This window comes from Pituophis catenifer, unplaced genomic scaffold, assembly GCF_029215685.1.
Source record: "Pituophis catenifer annectens isolate HBS135680 unplaced genomic scaffold, rPitCat1.0.hap2 SCAF_3, whole genome shotgun sequence".
NCBI classification, from domain to species: domain Eukaryota; kingdom Metazoa; phylum Chordata; class Lepidosauria; order Squamata; family Colubridae; genus Pituophis; species Pituophis catenifer.
Genome location: NW_027256883.1, coordinates 35766790 through 35781286, shown reverse-complemented (window position 1 = coordinate 35781286; position 14497 = coordinate 35766790). Strand labels below are relative to the sequence as shown.

Here is a 14497-nt window from a genome sequence, read left to right as displayed (position 1 = left end):
CTTCTTAAAATGTACAATGTTCTGAGTAGCACAGTTTTTTGCAGTTCCACTGGTGTTATTGCAGGAAGCTGCAATTTCTTGCTATATTTTGTAAAATTATTGGACAAAGTGCCAAGTGCCCTAATGACAATGGGTATCACTAACACGTTTCATCCATAATCACGTCATTTCAATGGCCAGGTTGCAATATTTTCTTATTTTTTTCTAGCTCTTTTTCTTTGACTTTGGCGTCTCCTGGTACAGCGATATCAATAAATTGTACGCTTCAGTTTTTGATGACTGTGATATCTGGCATGTTGTGTTCTAAATGACGATTCGTCTGTATTCGAAAGTCCCACAAGATGTTCACCTTTTCACTTTCAGCAACTTTTTCCACTTTGTGTTCCCATTACTTTTCAGATACAGGTAAGTCATATTTTTACATAATGACCAGTTTAGCAACTCGGCAATTATTATTATTATTATTGTCTACCTATCAAGTCCTATGATGATGATTATGATGATGACGATGACAATTATTATTATTTTTGACTATAGCCATTAATCCTCAGATTTCTTGGTGCAATTCTTGAGACCTGCAAATCATTGTTGTGCATTGTTCAGAATCATCTTTGGGGAGATGGGCAGCTATGCAAATTTGATTAACAAAATAAATAAGTAAATAAAATCTTGACCATTACAGACCACATTCTGAGCAACTCAGTACAATTTTGTTATTAAGCTCATCTACACTTAACCATACCTTCTCATAAGCAGTTCCTTAATTTCACATTTTACAATGTGCAATAATGAAACAAGAAAAACTCTATCCATATTTTCTTGTTTGTTCAAATTGGAAAATTATCATTACTAGGACATTTTAGAATATTAAACTGTCTTCCATTTAAAAATCTCTCAATATTCTAGTTTGTTCTAAGGCTCTGGATTTGAAAAAAAAATGGAAATGTGATTCCAGTTTAGCGGTTGCACACAAAAGGAGGAAAGGGGCTAGATATATAAGCAAATGACTCAAGCCTATCTTAATTTATTTGGAATTCAGTTACAGTATTTTAGTGTCTATACTTCCTAAAATGTCTTAAATATGATACATGCTTCTTTGTACCTGCAAACAAAACTAAATGATCTAATGCCCAAAGACACATAATTATTATTATTCTAATTTAAGTAGGTGGTAATAATTACATTCATATGACAAATCTTACTAATTTCTAAAACACTACTTTACTTCTTAAGCTGTTTATTTTACAACTACACATTAATGTTTACACTTTTTCAAAATTCAACATAGCAGTATAGTTTTAATGTAGAAAGCATATTGACAATAAATTTGAAAGTAAATTGAATGAATTTCTACTAGAACTTCACTGACTGTAAGCACACATTCAGACACCTGGGATTATGAGTAAATATATATATAGGATAAGGCACCTATAAAAATTCACAAATATTCAACAAGTTTAATAAAGAAAACATAGCATCTCTGCTTCAATGATTAAATTGAGTATACTTTAGCTTTTCAATTACTATTACTTATTAGTATTGAGGCACCTGGAAAATATTAATTCCATATAGCTGAAAAATTATTCTTTCTTCTGTATATGCTGAATGCAGATGTTAGTTGGTGCCAGAATGGGTGCAGGAGGATATAAACCTCTACCATTGGAGGATGAATAAAAGTTTCACATCAATATATGCAGGAAATCATCATCATCATCCCTTAAACAGGAAAAATTCAAATCTCCTTTGAACTTGAGAGGACTAAATTATGTAAACTTTTTTGGGGAACAATCTAAAATTTATTTTAATACATTTTTAAATTTTTAAAATGTTTTAAATTTAAAATATTTAAGAAAAAAATAAAGGAAAAAAAATAAAATGAAAAAGAACGTAGCTGATGAAAAACAAAATACTAGTAAATAAAAAGAGTATTTACAATTGTCATAAAATTTAACTTTTATCATTTCATTAATTAATATAAACTGGACTCATTATATCATTTTAAGAAATAATTTACAATAACCACAAAACACTAATGTTTATATTACAATGTGTCACTACAATTTATCACTGTTCCTAAAATAAATGCACTTAATCCTCTAAAATTAATAATTTTTAAAAGGCCAATAAAAATAATATTAAGTTCTAAATTTTCTCCAATTGTATCTGGTAATTATATTAAAATATTTATAGACATTAAAATTACTTCAGGCTATTAATATTACATTAAATATTTCCACCTTAAAAACCTGTATTGAGTATTTGAGTGTGCTAGATAATATATACAGAAGTCATTCTTGCCTAAATTAAAGTATCAAACTTCTGCTCTGGATTATACTCTTAATTTTGCCATTACTGGCATACATTAAACTTGATTTCCCTATCTGCTATTATTAGCAATTTATCTCTTTTCTAATGTGGGCCAAATTTGTGTTACCATTAATATATAATTTAAAAAGTAGTTATTTTTTAAAATTTATTTTATCTAGAAAAATTCCAAGTAGAAAAAAACAGACTTGCATTATTTTTATTTTTTAAATAATCCTGTGTATTTCTTTCCATTACTTTTAATGTTATTGTATGACCATCACTACCATCATTATATCACATATATAATGTACTTCTGTATGAAAAATATTTTCCACATTTATTATTCTATGGTTTTATTATATTTTTGCAATTATGGATGGAGTTATGTATTACTTTATAACATTTTGTACCAATTTCTTCTTAAATTATACCTTGTGGCAAATTTTACTGAATATTTCCATAAGTTCTCCCACTGTTGTAATGAAATTGTTTTTTTTTATTGCAACAATTTAATCATACAGTCTTTTTATTCTGTCTCCCTGTCATATTTTAAGAGCAATTTTATACACGTCCAAACAGGAGGTCTTGTTTCTGTGTGTTTCAAATTCTGTCATTTGATTCTAAACCTCCCCCCCTCCCCTTCTTTCTTGAGCTCACTTTTATTCTTCCGGATAGGTGTTTTGTTTGGTTTTTTTGATTAATTTTATATCCTGAAATTCAACCTTCATCAGCTATCTTGTAAATTGAGTCTAGTTTGAGGATTTCTCATTTGGTAGAATGTATTTATTTATTTATATTTTGTATTTCTAAACCACCCTCTATCTCGCACATCACAAGTCAAATTGCTGGCATTCTTAATTTGTAATACTACTACCTTTTAAATATGTTTTGAGGTAGGGATGGGCAAAGCAGCAGGTAAGCCAAGCAATCTTTCCATTCAGCCAGCCCTTGCTGGTTTCCACATCCACTTGAAACATGAACTTTGTTTAAAAGTTTCCTTAAAGAACACAGTAGTGGTAATAAATAGTGAAAAAATAAGAATTGCCCAAATCTATTTTTAATGTTTTTTTACAAATTGTAGAAGCATAGCAGAGAAAGAAAATATATATAAGAACACAAAACGTAGCATGTAAATTTAAGCAATGTACTAAGAACAAAGATAAAAATTATTTTTGCCCATTATTAAATGTATTAATATCAAAAAAATACTTGCTATAAATATGGACAAATTATAAAATTTGTCTATTTGGCTATAAAATTATAGATATATTATTAAAAAGTATATTTTATGAAAAGTAGAAGAAAAAGGTATGTCATAATAGTTTGAAAAGCATCCTGGGAAAAGAATAACTTATTTTCATAATTAAACTCCAAAAAGAAATGAAACTTTTAAAAATCAATGAATGTACGATATATATTTTTTTTCCACGGTCCCAAAAGTGTTGTTCATATTGCAAAAACCAGCTATTATGTCTTGTTAATTATATACAATTAAATTACATTAACTGTATGTTTTTAATAAAAGGGGGGAGGAAATAAATTTATACAACAGATCCTTTTCTATTCCAATCTATTTAATCATTTTGAAATTTCTCTCAGATTACATCAGTGTTTTACCCATTGTCAAATTGTAAGATGGCATCTATTGTATATCATTGGTGATGCATTAAATTAGTTGTTTATATTATAAAGTCTAAACATAGAAGAATCTTTTGTGTGGAATTCCTTGTCTAATTTAGCCTCCCAAAGCAAATAGCTGTCTTTTTTGTTTAGTTAATGCACCACTGGAGAACCTAAAGATGTATAATCTTGTTACCATCTACGTATATACATCCATACACACCCATCATGCTATTCCTTTAATGATAAGCAATGTTTGCAGAGTGCAGAAAAGAAGTACAAAAAACGAGAGGAAGAAATTAAAGGTGTAAGGTAAGAAAAAGAAAAATAGCTAAAACTAATTTACACAAGCCATATTCATAATACCTCTCATTGTTTTACAAACTATCCTGGCTTTCCCAACTCCAAACACAACTTCATTAAATTTCTCACCTCTCTCTTTTCCACACTTTTGTCAGCTCCAGACAGACAGCCTGCCATGATTGTGACTACCAGATTCAATGAGGTGCAGAGGTTAAAGTGATGGATTAGGAACGGCAGGATTCTAGACTCTAGTCCCCCTCTAGCTACTCAAGGTCACTGGATGACTTTGGGCCAGCTCAAAAGATGGTTATTATGAGGAGTAGAGGCCTTGTTCTGTGCTTAAACATACGGATATATCAAGTAAAAATACTAATTAGTAATCCCACTAGCTCAGTCTTGCAATTCCTCTTGAGCAGTGACCCTTCATGCATCCATTTTGTAATTCAATCCTCATTCATTTTCTAATAGGACTAAATCACCTCAATGTAATTCTTTCATACTGATTATTCACTTTTGTATTCAATTCACATTCATTTTTCCCCTTCATTCTAGACCCTGCTACTTCTTATTTTACAAGACACATTTAAATACCCCATTGCGACTACATTATTATATTGCTCATAGCAAACCTAGCCCTCATGTTATATATATAACAAAATGGGCAAAACAGTAAATACACAATGTTTTATTTCCAACCAAATTAGTCTGCATTTTTGCTTAATTGTTCCTTGCGGTCTTTAATTGTTTTCTGCAATTGTTTCTCTCTATCTACATTATACAATATCTCTTCTCATTTTTGCAGCAATTACATTATACTTTCCTCATCCACAGCTTGTCTTATTTCACCTCTCTACTAATCATTCATTTTATACTCCCCTCAACATAATTCTACACACTTCTTTAGCACTATATAATGTAGTTCTTTTCACTCTGTTCCAAGTAACTCTCCATATTCTCCTATCCTATATCTAATTTCTGTTCACTTTGTTAGAACATTAACTTAACTTCTACCATGTTTTCCTGAAAATAAGCCCTGTCTTATATTTTTTTGAACCCTGAAATAAGTGCTTGGCCTTATTGCCATGTGCTCAGAAGCCTGATTGGACTTATTATCAGGGGATGTCTTATTTTGGGGGAAACAGGATAATCTTTTAAATATAGGCCTCATTTTTTACCCTTTGCAATTCTTCCACTTTTATTCTTGTTTCTTTTATTCTGTCTCTCCATCATTTGTTTCCCCATGATCCACTTTTGGCATTTCCAAATAATGGCTTGAACCACATACAGAATCACATATCATTCTGTATCCTTCACCAATTATCTCAATATTTTATCATAAACAATCATGCTTTTAGATTTATATTCTTATTTTCCCCTGAAAAATATGAATACAATAAACTTATGTTTGAGCCATTTTCTGGCTAAAGACCTTTTTCACTGCAAATATCAACAGTCACCATTAACATTGATTCTTGGGTTTTGAAATGATGCAATCACTTTTAATGCTCTTTCTCCATCATTTTTACAATTTAAGCATGTTATTTAACAAAATAACCTTTTCTCTTGGATCACATTAATTCAAACTTCATCTACAGAACATGTATTACTACAATTTGCGCACAATTGCATTCATTAATATTTTCTCACATATGTACTTCTGACATATATTTTACATTTATAATTATCCTTACACTCTCTCTTCCCTGCCTGTGTCCATTAACTCCATTCCAATATAATTTCATTAAGATCTAGTAGATAAATAATAATAATGTATTAAATTTATCTGCTGCCAACTTCCTGTGACTCTGGGGGGTTTACCCTAAATGTTTATAAAAACATTTAGAAACAAGACAAAACAACAAAAACAGCACAAGAACAATGATGGCAAAGAAAACAAACCCAAAGAACAAGAAAGGAAGAAAGGGTATCAATCACCTTCATCAAAGGCCTGAGAAAAGAGCCAGATTTTTAGTGTTCTTCAAAATAGGAGTAAGATAGGATCTTCCTCTTTTACTTAGTTTCATAGGAACACAGTGTAATTTGTTTTTCCTTTTTCCCCACTTCCTTTACTAATTTATAATCTTGCATATGGTGTGATTGTCATCACATGGGCCACTAATACTGATTTCCACTGCCCATTGTGTTTTGGCCAATCAAAACCCTCAGGTAAGTTTTTTCATAAAATAGAGAAGGTATAGATTAGCTGACAATAACTATATCTGTTAACATCAACTTCTGAAAACCTAGTAATGTAAGGTGATTTTTATATAAATATATACAGTTATAAAATTATAGTGTGCAAAATTACATTTCTAAGACAGAAAATATTTCAAAACTGATCTTTTTAAAAGCATATACTTTTGTCTGCAAAAAAAAAAAAGAAGAGAAGTCAGGACAAAAATTTATTTACTTTAGTCTATGACTTACGCAACCATAAACAGTTTACAAAACAAGAACATCCATAGCAATTAAAACATCCACAATAAATATAAATTAACTAACTACAATACAATAAATTGAAATATATGTGATAATTAAAATAAAAAATCATAAAAAATAAAATAATATTGATAATTAAACCCATATAAGAAAATAACAGTAATAAACTATTCAAGCAAAAACTCCTCTCTTCGGTAACTTCTCAAATGATAGAAAGCATTAATTACCTTAATATTGTTTTATCTTTCTAAGGATGTTTAGCTTGGCTACATGACTGTTACTTGTAAATACTGAGAAAATAAAACAAAAGGGGAGATATACACACCAATGGTTATTCGTTGGTTATTCTTTACATCCTCTAAAGAGGATTATCCATATGTTTCTCATTTCCTAACTGAGTGCATATATATGGTAAAGTTTTTATACTGGGATAGAAGTTTGTAATAATTTAGGTATCATAAAAAGATTCACTTATACATTTATTATACAAATAATGTCAATTTTTCATGAATTAATATTTGGATAATAAATATATAATGCATAGTTCTACATACTACTGACAGCAGAATACTTCTAATCAGATATTTATTTGCTTAAATTGTAATATACTGTCTCTATAGTTTTGAATATTTTCTAAATTTTAAGTTTTATCCCCAAAAGCAGGGGTGAAATCTAAATTTTTTTGCTACTGGTTCTGTGGGTGTGGCTTAATTAGTGGGCGTGGCTTGGTGGTAAGGTGACTGGGAGGGCCTGGCTTGGTGGTCAGGTGGGCGTGGCCAAGTCAATGTCACTTCTTTGCCCTTTTTTAACCTACAAAACACAACACAACACAACTGGCTCACCCACAATATAAAAGCAGCTGTGCTAGACCCAAAATGGCCCCTGCAACAAGCAGGAACCTCACACAGCCACAAAAAGCCCAAAACAACAACTTTCACACTTTACAACACACAACACAACACAACTGGCTCACCCACAATGTAAAAGCAGCTGTGCTAGACCCAAAATGGCCCCTGCAACAAGCAGGAACCTCACACAGCCACAAAAAGCCCCAAAAACCAACTTTCACACTTTACACACACAAAATTCCACATACAGCTTTGTGAGATTTTGGGTGTTTGTGTAGTTAGAGTGAAACACTACAGAAACACACTAAATCTCAGAAAGCTGCACAAATATTATTTTATTTTATTTTATTTTTATATAAAAGCAGCTAAATTTAAAACTTCCTAAACTTTAAATGGCTAGGTCTAAAAAAAGAACAACTAAAAAAAAACCCAAATTAACTATTTTTTTAAAGCTCCCAAAGGGGAAAAAAACTTACCCAATAGAACAGGGGTCTCCAACCTTGGCAACTTTAAGACTTGTAGACTTCAACTCCCAGAATTCCTCAGCCAGCTTTGCGTTGCTGGCTGAGGAATTCTGGGAGTTGAAGTCCACAACTCCCTGCCTGCTTGATTGCAGGCAGGGAGATTCAGTTGTTTGCTGATGCAATGGATTGCAGGGATTACAGCAAGGCGTTGCGACCAGCAGCTAAGGTAAGCAAGCTGAGGGGGGGAGGGGAAGGGATTTTTGCTACTGATTAGCAGATTGTCAGAGCCATTTAAAAGGAAAAAAGTTTTTTTCTTTTACATGGCTCTGGCGATCCAAGCTGAGTTGCCTGATTAGCAGACAACTCAGCTGGGATCGTCAGAGCTTGGTTCCTCAGAGCCATTTTAAAGAAAAAAAAGGTTCTGATGATCGCACGGCTCAGCTGGGCATGGGGGTGCGGGGGCAGGGATTTTTGCTACCGGTTCTCCGAACTGCCCGCCGCCATCGCTACCTACTCGCCCGAGCTGGTCCGAACCAGGAGCATTTCACCCCTGCCCAAAAGCTATCAGCTGGTAGACCAGATCAGAAAACAGAATACAGATTTAGAAACTTGAAAGCCTGAAAAATGTTTTTTGTCCCTCTCTATTATATTCAAGATTGTTAAAATGGAGTCAGTTTAAGTTTCTTTTTAGTATTTTCATCTTGTTCTAGACTTAAATCATTTTTGTACAACTGGCATTACATACTTTTTCCAAATCTGTCTCTGGTTCCTAACACTATGCTCCTAATCTAAGGAAATTAAATTATTTGGAGTACACACAATAAAAGAGTTAGAAGGGACCTTGAAGGTCTTCTTGTCTAATCCCCAACCCTTCTCAAGCAGATACCCTGTACCATTCCAGAAAAATGGCTGTGCAATCTCTTCTTAAATACCTCCAGTGATGGAGCACCCACAACTTATGCAGGCAAGCTATTCCAGTAGTTGATTAACCTAGAACTAAGGAGAAATTTTCTGACAGTAAGAACAAGCAATTTGTCTTAGATCAAGAAATAGATTACAACATAACATTACATTTGCTTTGAAATGATTAAGAATCTACTGAGTAATAAATCTAATCTAAGTATGGAAGAGCACTTGGTCCTACAACTATTATCTTTGCAGTTAAGCCTTTGATCTTTTAATGAAATTCTTCCATTTCTTGGGACAGATAACAAGAACAGAAAGAAAAGCCAAAGTTAAACTTTTGCATGAGACTGCATGATGAAAGTTATGGAAAAAATAAAGCCTGCTCAGTGAAGAACTTTGAGCAAAGCTACTATTGAATCTGTTTCAGAAATTATCCTTGGTCAACATTCAAAGGAAAGAATTAAGAACTCTTGGTCAAAGTGGGATTTTGTATTGTTTTCTCTATTGTGACATTCTTTTGTTTATTGAACAAAAGAATAAAAGTACAGAGAAAGCATTTCAGAATTATGCATACCTTACAGAAAACTTACTAATAACTAAATTTTAGAATATACTGCAGTTCCACTCTGAACAGGAGGTTGCCATTAGTTTGTTGTTATATACTGAGATGACACACTTTGCATATTTCATAGACTGAAAAAATGTACAACTTCTGCTTTCAGTTGTCTCTGATTTTCCTATCCTTTACATTTTATGCACATGTAACCTGAGACTTTTTATTATGTATCTTCCCTACTCTTATCACATTTTTCTGCCAGATAGACCAGAAGTGAGATAACAGACATTTTAGTTCTGTATTTACTTAGATTTATCTTCTCCAATCTTGTGCCCTTCAGATATAACAAAACTAAAACTCCCAGCTTCACGGCTGGGAATTTTGGAACTCGTAATCTCAAAGTATCTTGGATGTCAGACTGGGTGAACCTGGCCTAAATATTGAAAAGATACATAATGGTAGCAATTCTGTTTTGTGGTCCAGTTAAATCATTCAGTTCAGATTCTAATTACATTTGGGATACAACTAATAACTTACTTGTGTAGAAGAAACTTGACATTCTATGCAAATACATTGTTTTTATAGATTGTGTGCCAGAAATATCTCCAACTATTGCCAGAAAAGTAAACATTCTGTAGTATATTTCCTACACATGAGAGAGAAAGTAACTTAATATGAAACAGAAGACAAAGAAAAGATTGATATATAATGGTTTCTATGTAAAAAAACCCATGAAAATGCCAAATCATCAGAAAAAACATGCCATAATCTTCCAGACACATGTAAAACCTTATTGGATGACTATAATAACAGAGACATTATGATTGAACGACACATTTTCATGGTGAAAGATGAGATTTGTCAACTACACACTTACATTTTGACAGTGAAAAATGTGACAATTCTTATAGATTAAAATAACTTGAAGTATTTTCTGAATTTAATTTAGTATTAGTAAATGCTTATTAAATATGATTTAATTAGTTTTTCAAATAGAGGAAAATAAAGTTATCACTAGTAGACAGAAAACTTAATAACAATTTTTGCAAAGGATGTAAAATATAAAGAACCAGTTTGTCATTCATTTACATATTATAAACACTGAAAAGTAACATCTCATTTTCTGTTGTAGTAAAAAACTACAGTAAACATTAGGAATAAGTATTGAAAATGAAAGTCGGAATCACTATACTATTGTATAAACCTCCACAAAGTTTAGTTTATAATATGGCATATAATTTGTGTTACCATATATCAAAAGGATTTTATAACTAGAAAAGGATATATTTAAAGGGAACTGTAGATCAAGAAAAGGATCAGAGATTACTAAGCAGCTAAATGGTGTGTGGAATATTTTATATTTAATGGACAAATTCATATGACAAATGGTCAGGAAAAGATCAATTTATTAATGTGTAAAATATCATGAATTTATATATATATGTATTCAAGCATTTTGTTAAAAATGTAGTTCTGACTATAATTTAAGAATGTTATGTAAATATTTTTCTGCTTCCACAATATTTTTGTATTTACATTTCTTGTTCTGATTATTTCTTGAAATATATCTGTAAACCTATTTCTGTTATTAATTGCTTTAAATATGGCTTTATTTATATATTTTCTGCCTCATCTGGAAATTATTTGTGTTATTATGTATTACTTAATATTTGCTTGAGGGATAGTACACCATTAATTTGAGAAATATTTATAGTATTTTAAAATAAAGTAATAAAAACAGAAAGAAGAAAAAGAAGAAAAAGATACAGTTATTAATTTTGTTCAAGCTAAAACTACATTAAAATATTGGATTCTGGAAGTCTTGTGAAAGCAGCAATAGATTTTCAATTGATAACCCAATAACAAATAAACAACTTCTGAAATTCATTACCACAGGATGTAAGATAGTTATGAGTTCACAGGGCATTCAGAATGATTAGCTATATTAATAGATGACATGACTATCAACAGCTGTTTTCTATGATAGCTAAAAAGGGAACTTCCGTGTTGTAAAGAAATATATGTAATTAGCAGATGTTGGAGACAAACCATGGGGGATATTTTTCATCTTTATGTGCATTGAAAAAAATACCTGAACAATGTCTTATATCATTCTGAAAATATATGAAGAGACTCTAGACTCACACTGCTGATTCAAATTCGAACACACACCTTTATATGTGAACAACTCTTCATATTTTCAATTTTAAAATGCCAGCAGAATATTCATGTTTTTACTATAGATAGAACTGAATTAATCTTTCCATTATTATGATGAGGCATGCAAAATTGAATAACCACATTTTTTTATAATTTTTATTATAAAATAATTTGGAACATTCATGTATTTTGGAACAGACAAAAATAATTTTGGAACAAACAAACAAAAATGGAGATCAATTAAATGTATTCAAACCTGATCATGGCCCACTTCAGTGGAGCTTCCAATTCCATGAAAAATTCTTTTTACAGGAGACAGAATCAAATAGATAATGCATTCTCTACCATTCTATTACTGTAATGTATCTGTAACAGAATAATATATATCATTTGGGTAAGATCAGGGCAGTACATCATATTTATACTACATAGACAAGCTAAATTGCATTTACATTTTTTCAGTTCTTACTCTTCCTTATAGAAAATATATTGCCTGTTTCCTTTATAGTCTTTTTACTAAGTGCCCCCCAAATCACTGAGGTTTCTTTTTACCAAAATATTGTTATAACATTCTTTTTACTTTCAGTCTTTTTAAAACAAGTACTTTTTAACTTACCAGTTACTTAATAATTCCTGTTTATTACTCAACAGCAGTTACATCTCTAGTTATTACATTATATATGTGTATATAATGTCTGCATGTGACAAAGTTGCTCTGAAAATACAAGCCTTTATTCAGTTATTTAAAACTGATTATGTCTAACAGATACGCCTTTGAACTATGACTTGTTTTTTGTACTAAAATTCCTTCTTGGTTCCCACTCAGTGACATGAAATATAATCTAGAGGCCCCCCTTCCAAGCAATGTTTCTGTTGCCAAGATATCAGATTTTCCCAGTACCCAAAAGGCAGTATTTTGCTGCTGAAAACAACAATCTTTTAAAGTTGTTATAAAATGCAGTTTAGTCTGTGTATCCTAAAAAAAAAACACTTTGTGTTCATTTCAAAATTTCAATTAACTACTAAAACTTATTTTTAATTTCATTTATTTCTTTGAGACTGAAGAGTAGTGGAATCTATTAGACCCACATTTGTCTTACCTAGCAATCGAAGGACACAACTTTCACTATACTTGAAAAAAAAGTGCATTTCACAAAAGTCAAGGAAGGGAAGCAGTTATTGAAATGTAGAGTTTAAGAGAGAAGGGAACCACAAGAAAATTCTCTGGACTCTTTTTTCATTTCTGACAAATTTTAGAGAAAAACACACATTCACTTTCTCTCTGGTATGCTAGAAAGGCAGATGCAACAGTGCAAAACCTTAACACAATGCAGATATTTGCTGTTATTGCTATTTCATATAACAGGCACTTCTGCAATAAGAAAAATGTGATTGATTGAGAAGTCAATAGTAGTGAGCTATCCGGAGTTGTGGTTTAAAGATAGGCTAACTAAGTCTTTAAATAAATATGTAAATTCCCTGTAAATTTTTATTTGTAGAAAGGGAGCAATTTGGCCCAAAATCCTCCCCCATTTCTTGGTGCTTCTCTTTTATGCATGTTTGAAACCTTATATGTGGGATCCTAGATATGTGGGATCAAGGAAATATCTCTTATGATGAAGTAGTGCCCCATTTCCAGGAAGTGAAGGGGATCCAAGACTCCCATGATGTCTATTATGGTCTTTCTTTGGAGAAAAGATTGGCTTCATCATTAAAAATCTTCCAAATTATTTCAGATAATTTTGGGATGAATTATGACATCATCAAGGTTGTGTTAACTTGTAACTTTGAATAGCTTACATTTTGATTTATTATAAACATTTAATTGTTGTATTTTTTAATTATTGTAAACAATCAAGAGTTATGAGATGGGGTGATATATTAAATAATAAATAAATATCCAACATGCACATCTGATAAATGAAGCAAGAAAAAAAGTATACTTCCTCTACACCAATTTGAAGGGACATATTTAGAAACTAGACTAGAGGATTATCCTGAAGTTAGTTCAATGGTTTTCAACAACTGTGCTGCAGCACACTGATGTGCCTTGAAAGGTCTATAGATCTGCTGCATGAGCTGGAGTCCACCTCTGTGACATCACCAGGGGTGAACTGCCTCTATTTTGCTCCTGAGCCCCAGTAACATGTAACATCATGGGACCTCCACTTTCAGGACCCAGAAGTCCCACCTATGAAATGAAAAAGTTTGAAAAATCTGAATTGGATGGCTGATGAATGCTTTTGTCACTTTTGCTGGCTGAGTATGAACTCAGGAGCATAGTGCAAGCAAGCATTATATATCAGTCCTATAGCCTGAAAAAACAAAGGTACAGCCCTGCTCAGGAGATAAAAAGCCTCAAAGAGTTTGGATAACTTGCACTTTCAAAGCAATATAATGAAAATTCTATTTTCTATAACATTGAGTATGCTAAATTTCTATTGAGTAGAAAAGGAAAAAAGAGAAATTGGAGAGAGTGACTGAACAGATGTTTCTTGAAGCAAAGTGCAGTTTTATTTTCTTCCTATGGTCTATCTATTCAAATTATGTCTGAATTCATTTTACAACAGTATTCTGGAATTGTATGCTCTTGCTGCATGTAACACTAACCAAGAAATTTTCCTTCTAATAAAGATATTATGCAAGAAATAAATAATAGTGTTGTGATTTATTCTGTATAATTTGAAACATTTTCTACAAAACGTTTCTAGTTTAAATTTTAGCATTTTAATTTTAATGCTTTGATTCATGCTGTCAACTATCATTGGAACACTTCTTGGAATTGCAACAGATATAGAATTTATTATTTGGGCAAGGCAAAAAGATTTGAAATTCAAAAGAGAGAAATTCTTTAAAATGGTTAAGAATGTTATATGGTTTCCAAAGAAATCAAA

At 31.5% G+C, this 14497-nt stretch overlaps 1 protein-coding gene across 2 annotated transcripts in view; it reads right to left on the bottom strand.

Annotated features, from left to right (window-relative positions):
- STAU2 (staufen double-stranded RNA binding protein 2) overlaps window positions 1-14497 on the bottom strand; it is a 133869-nt gene that overhangs the window by 57312 nt on the left and 62060 nt on the right. For both annotated transcript variants that reach the window (XM_070942204.1, XM_070942205.1), the window contains exon 6: window positions 11860-11969. The gene's annotated coding sequence lies outside the window, so the exon portion shown is untranslated. The remainder of the gene's footprint in view (window positions 1-11859; window positions 11970-14497) is intronic.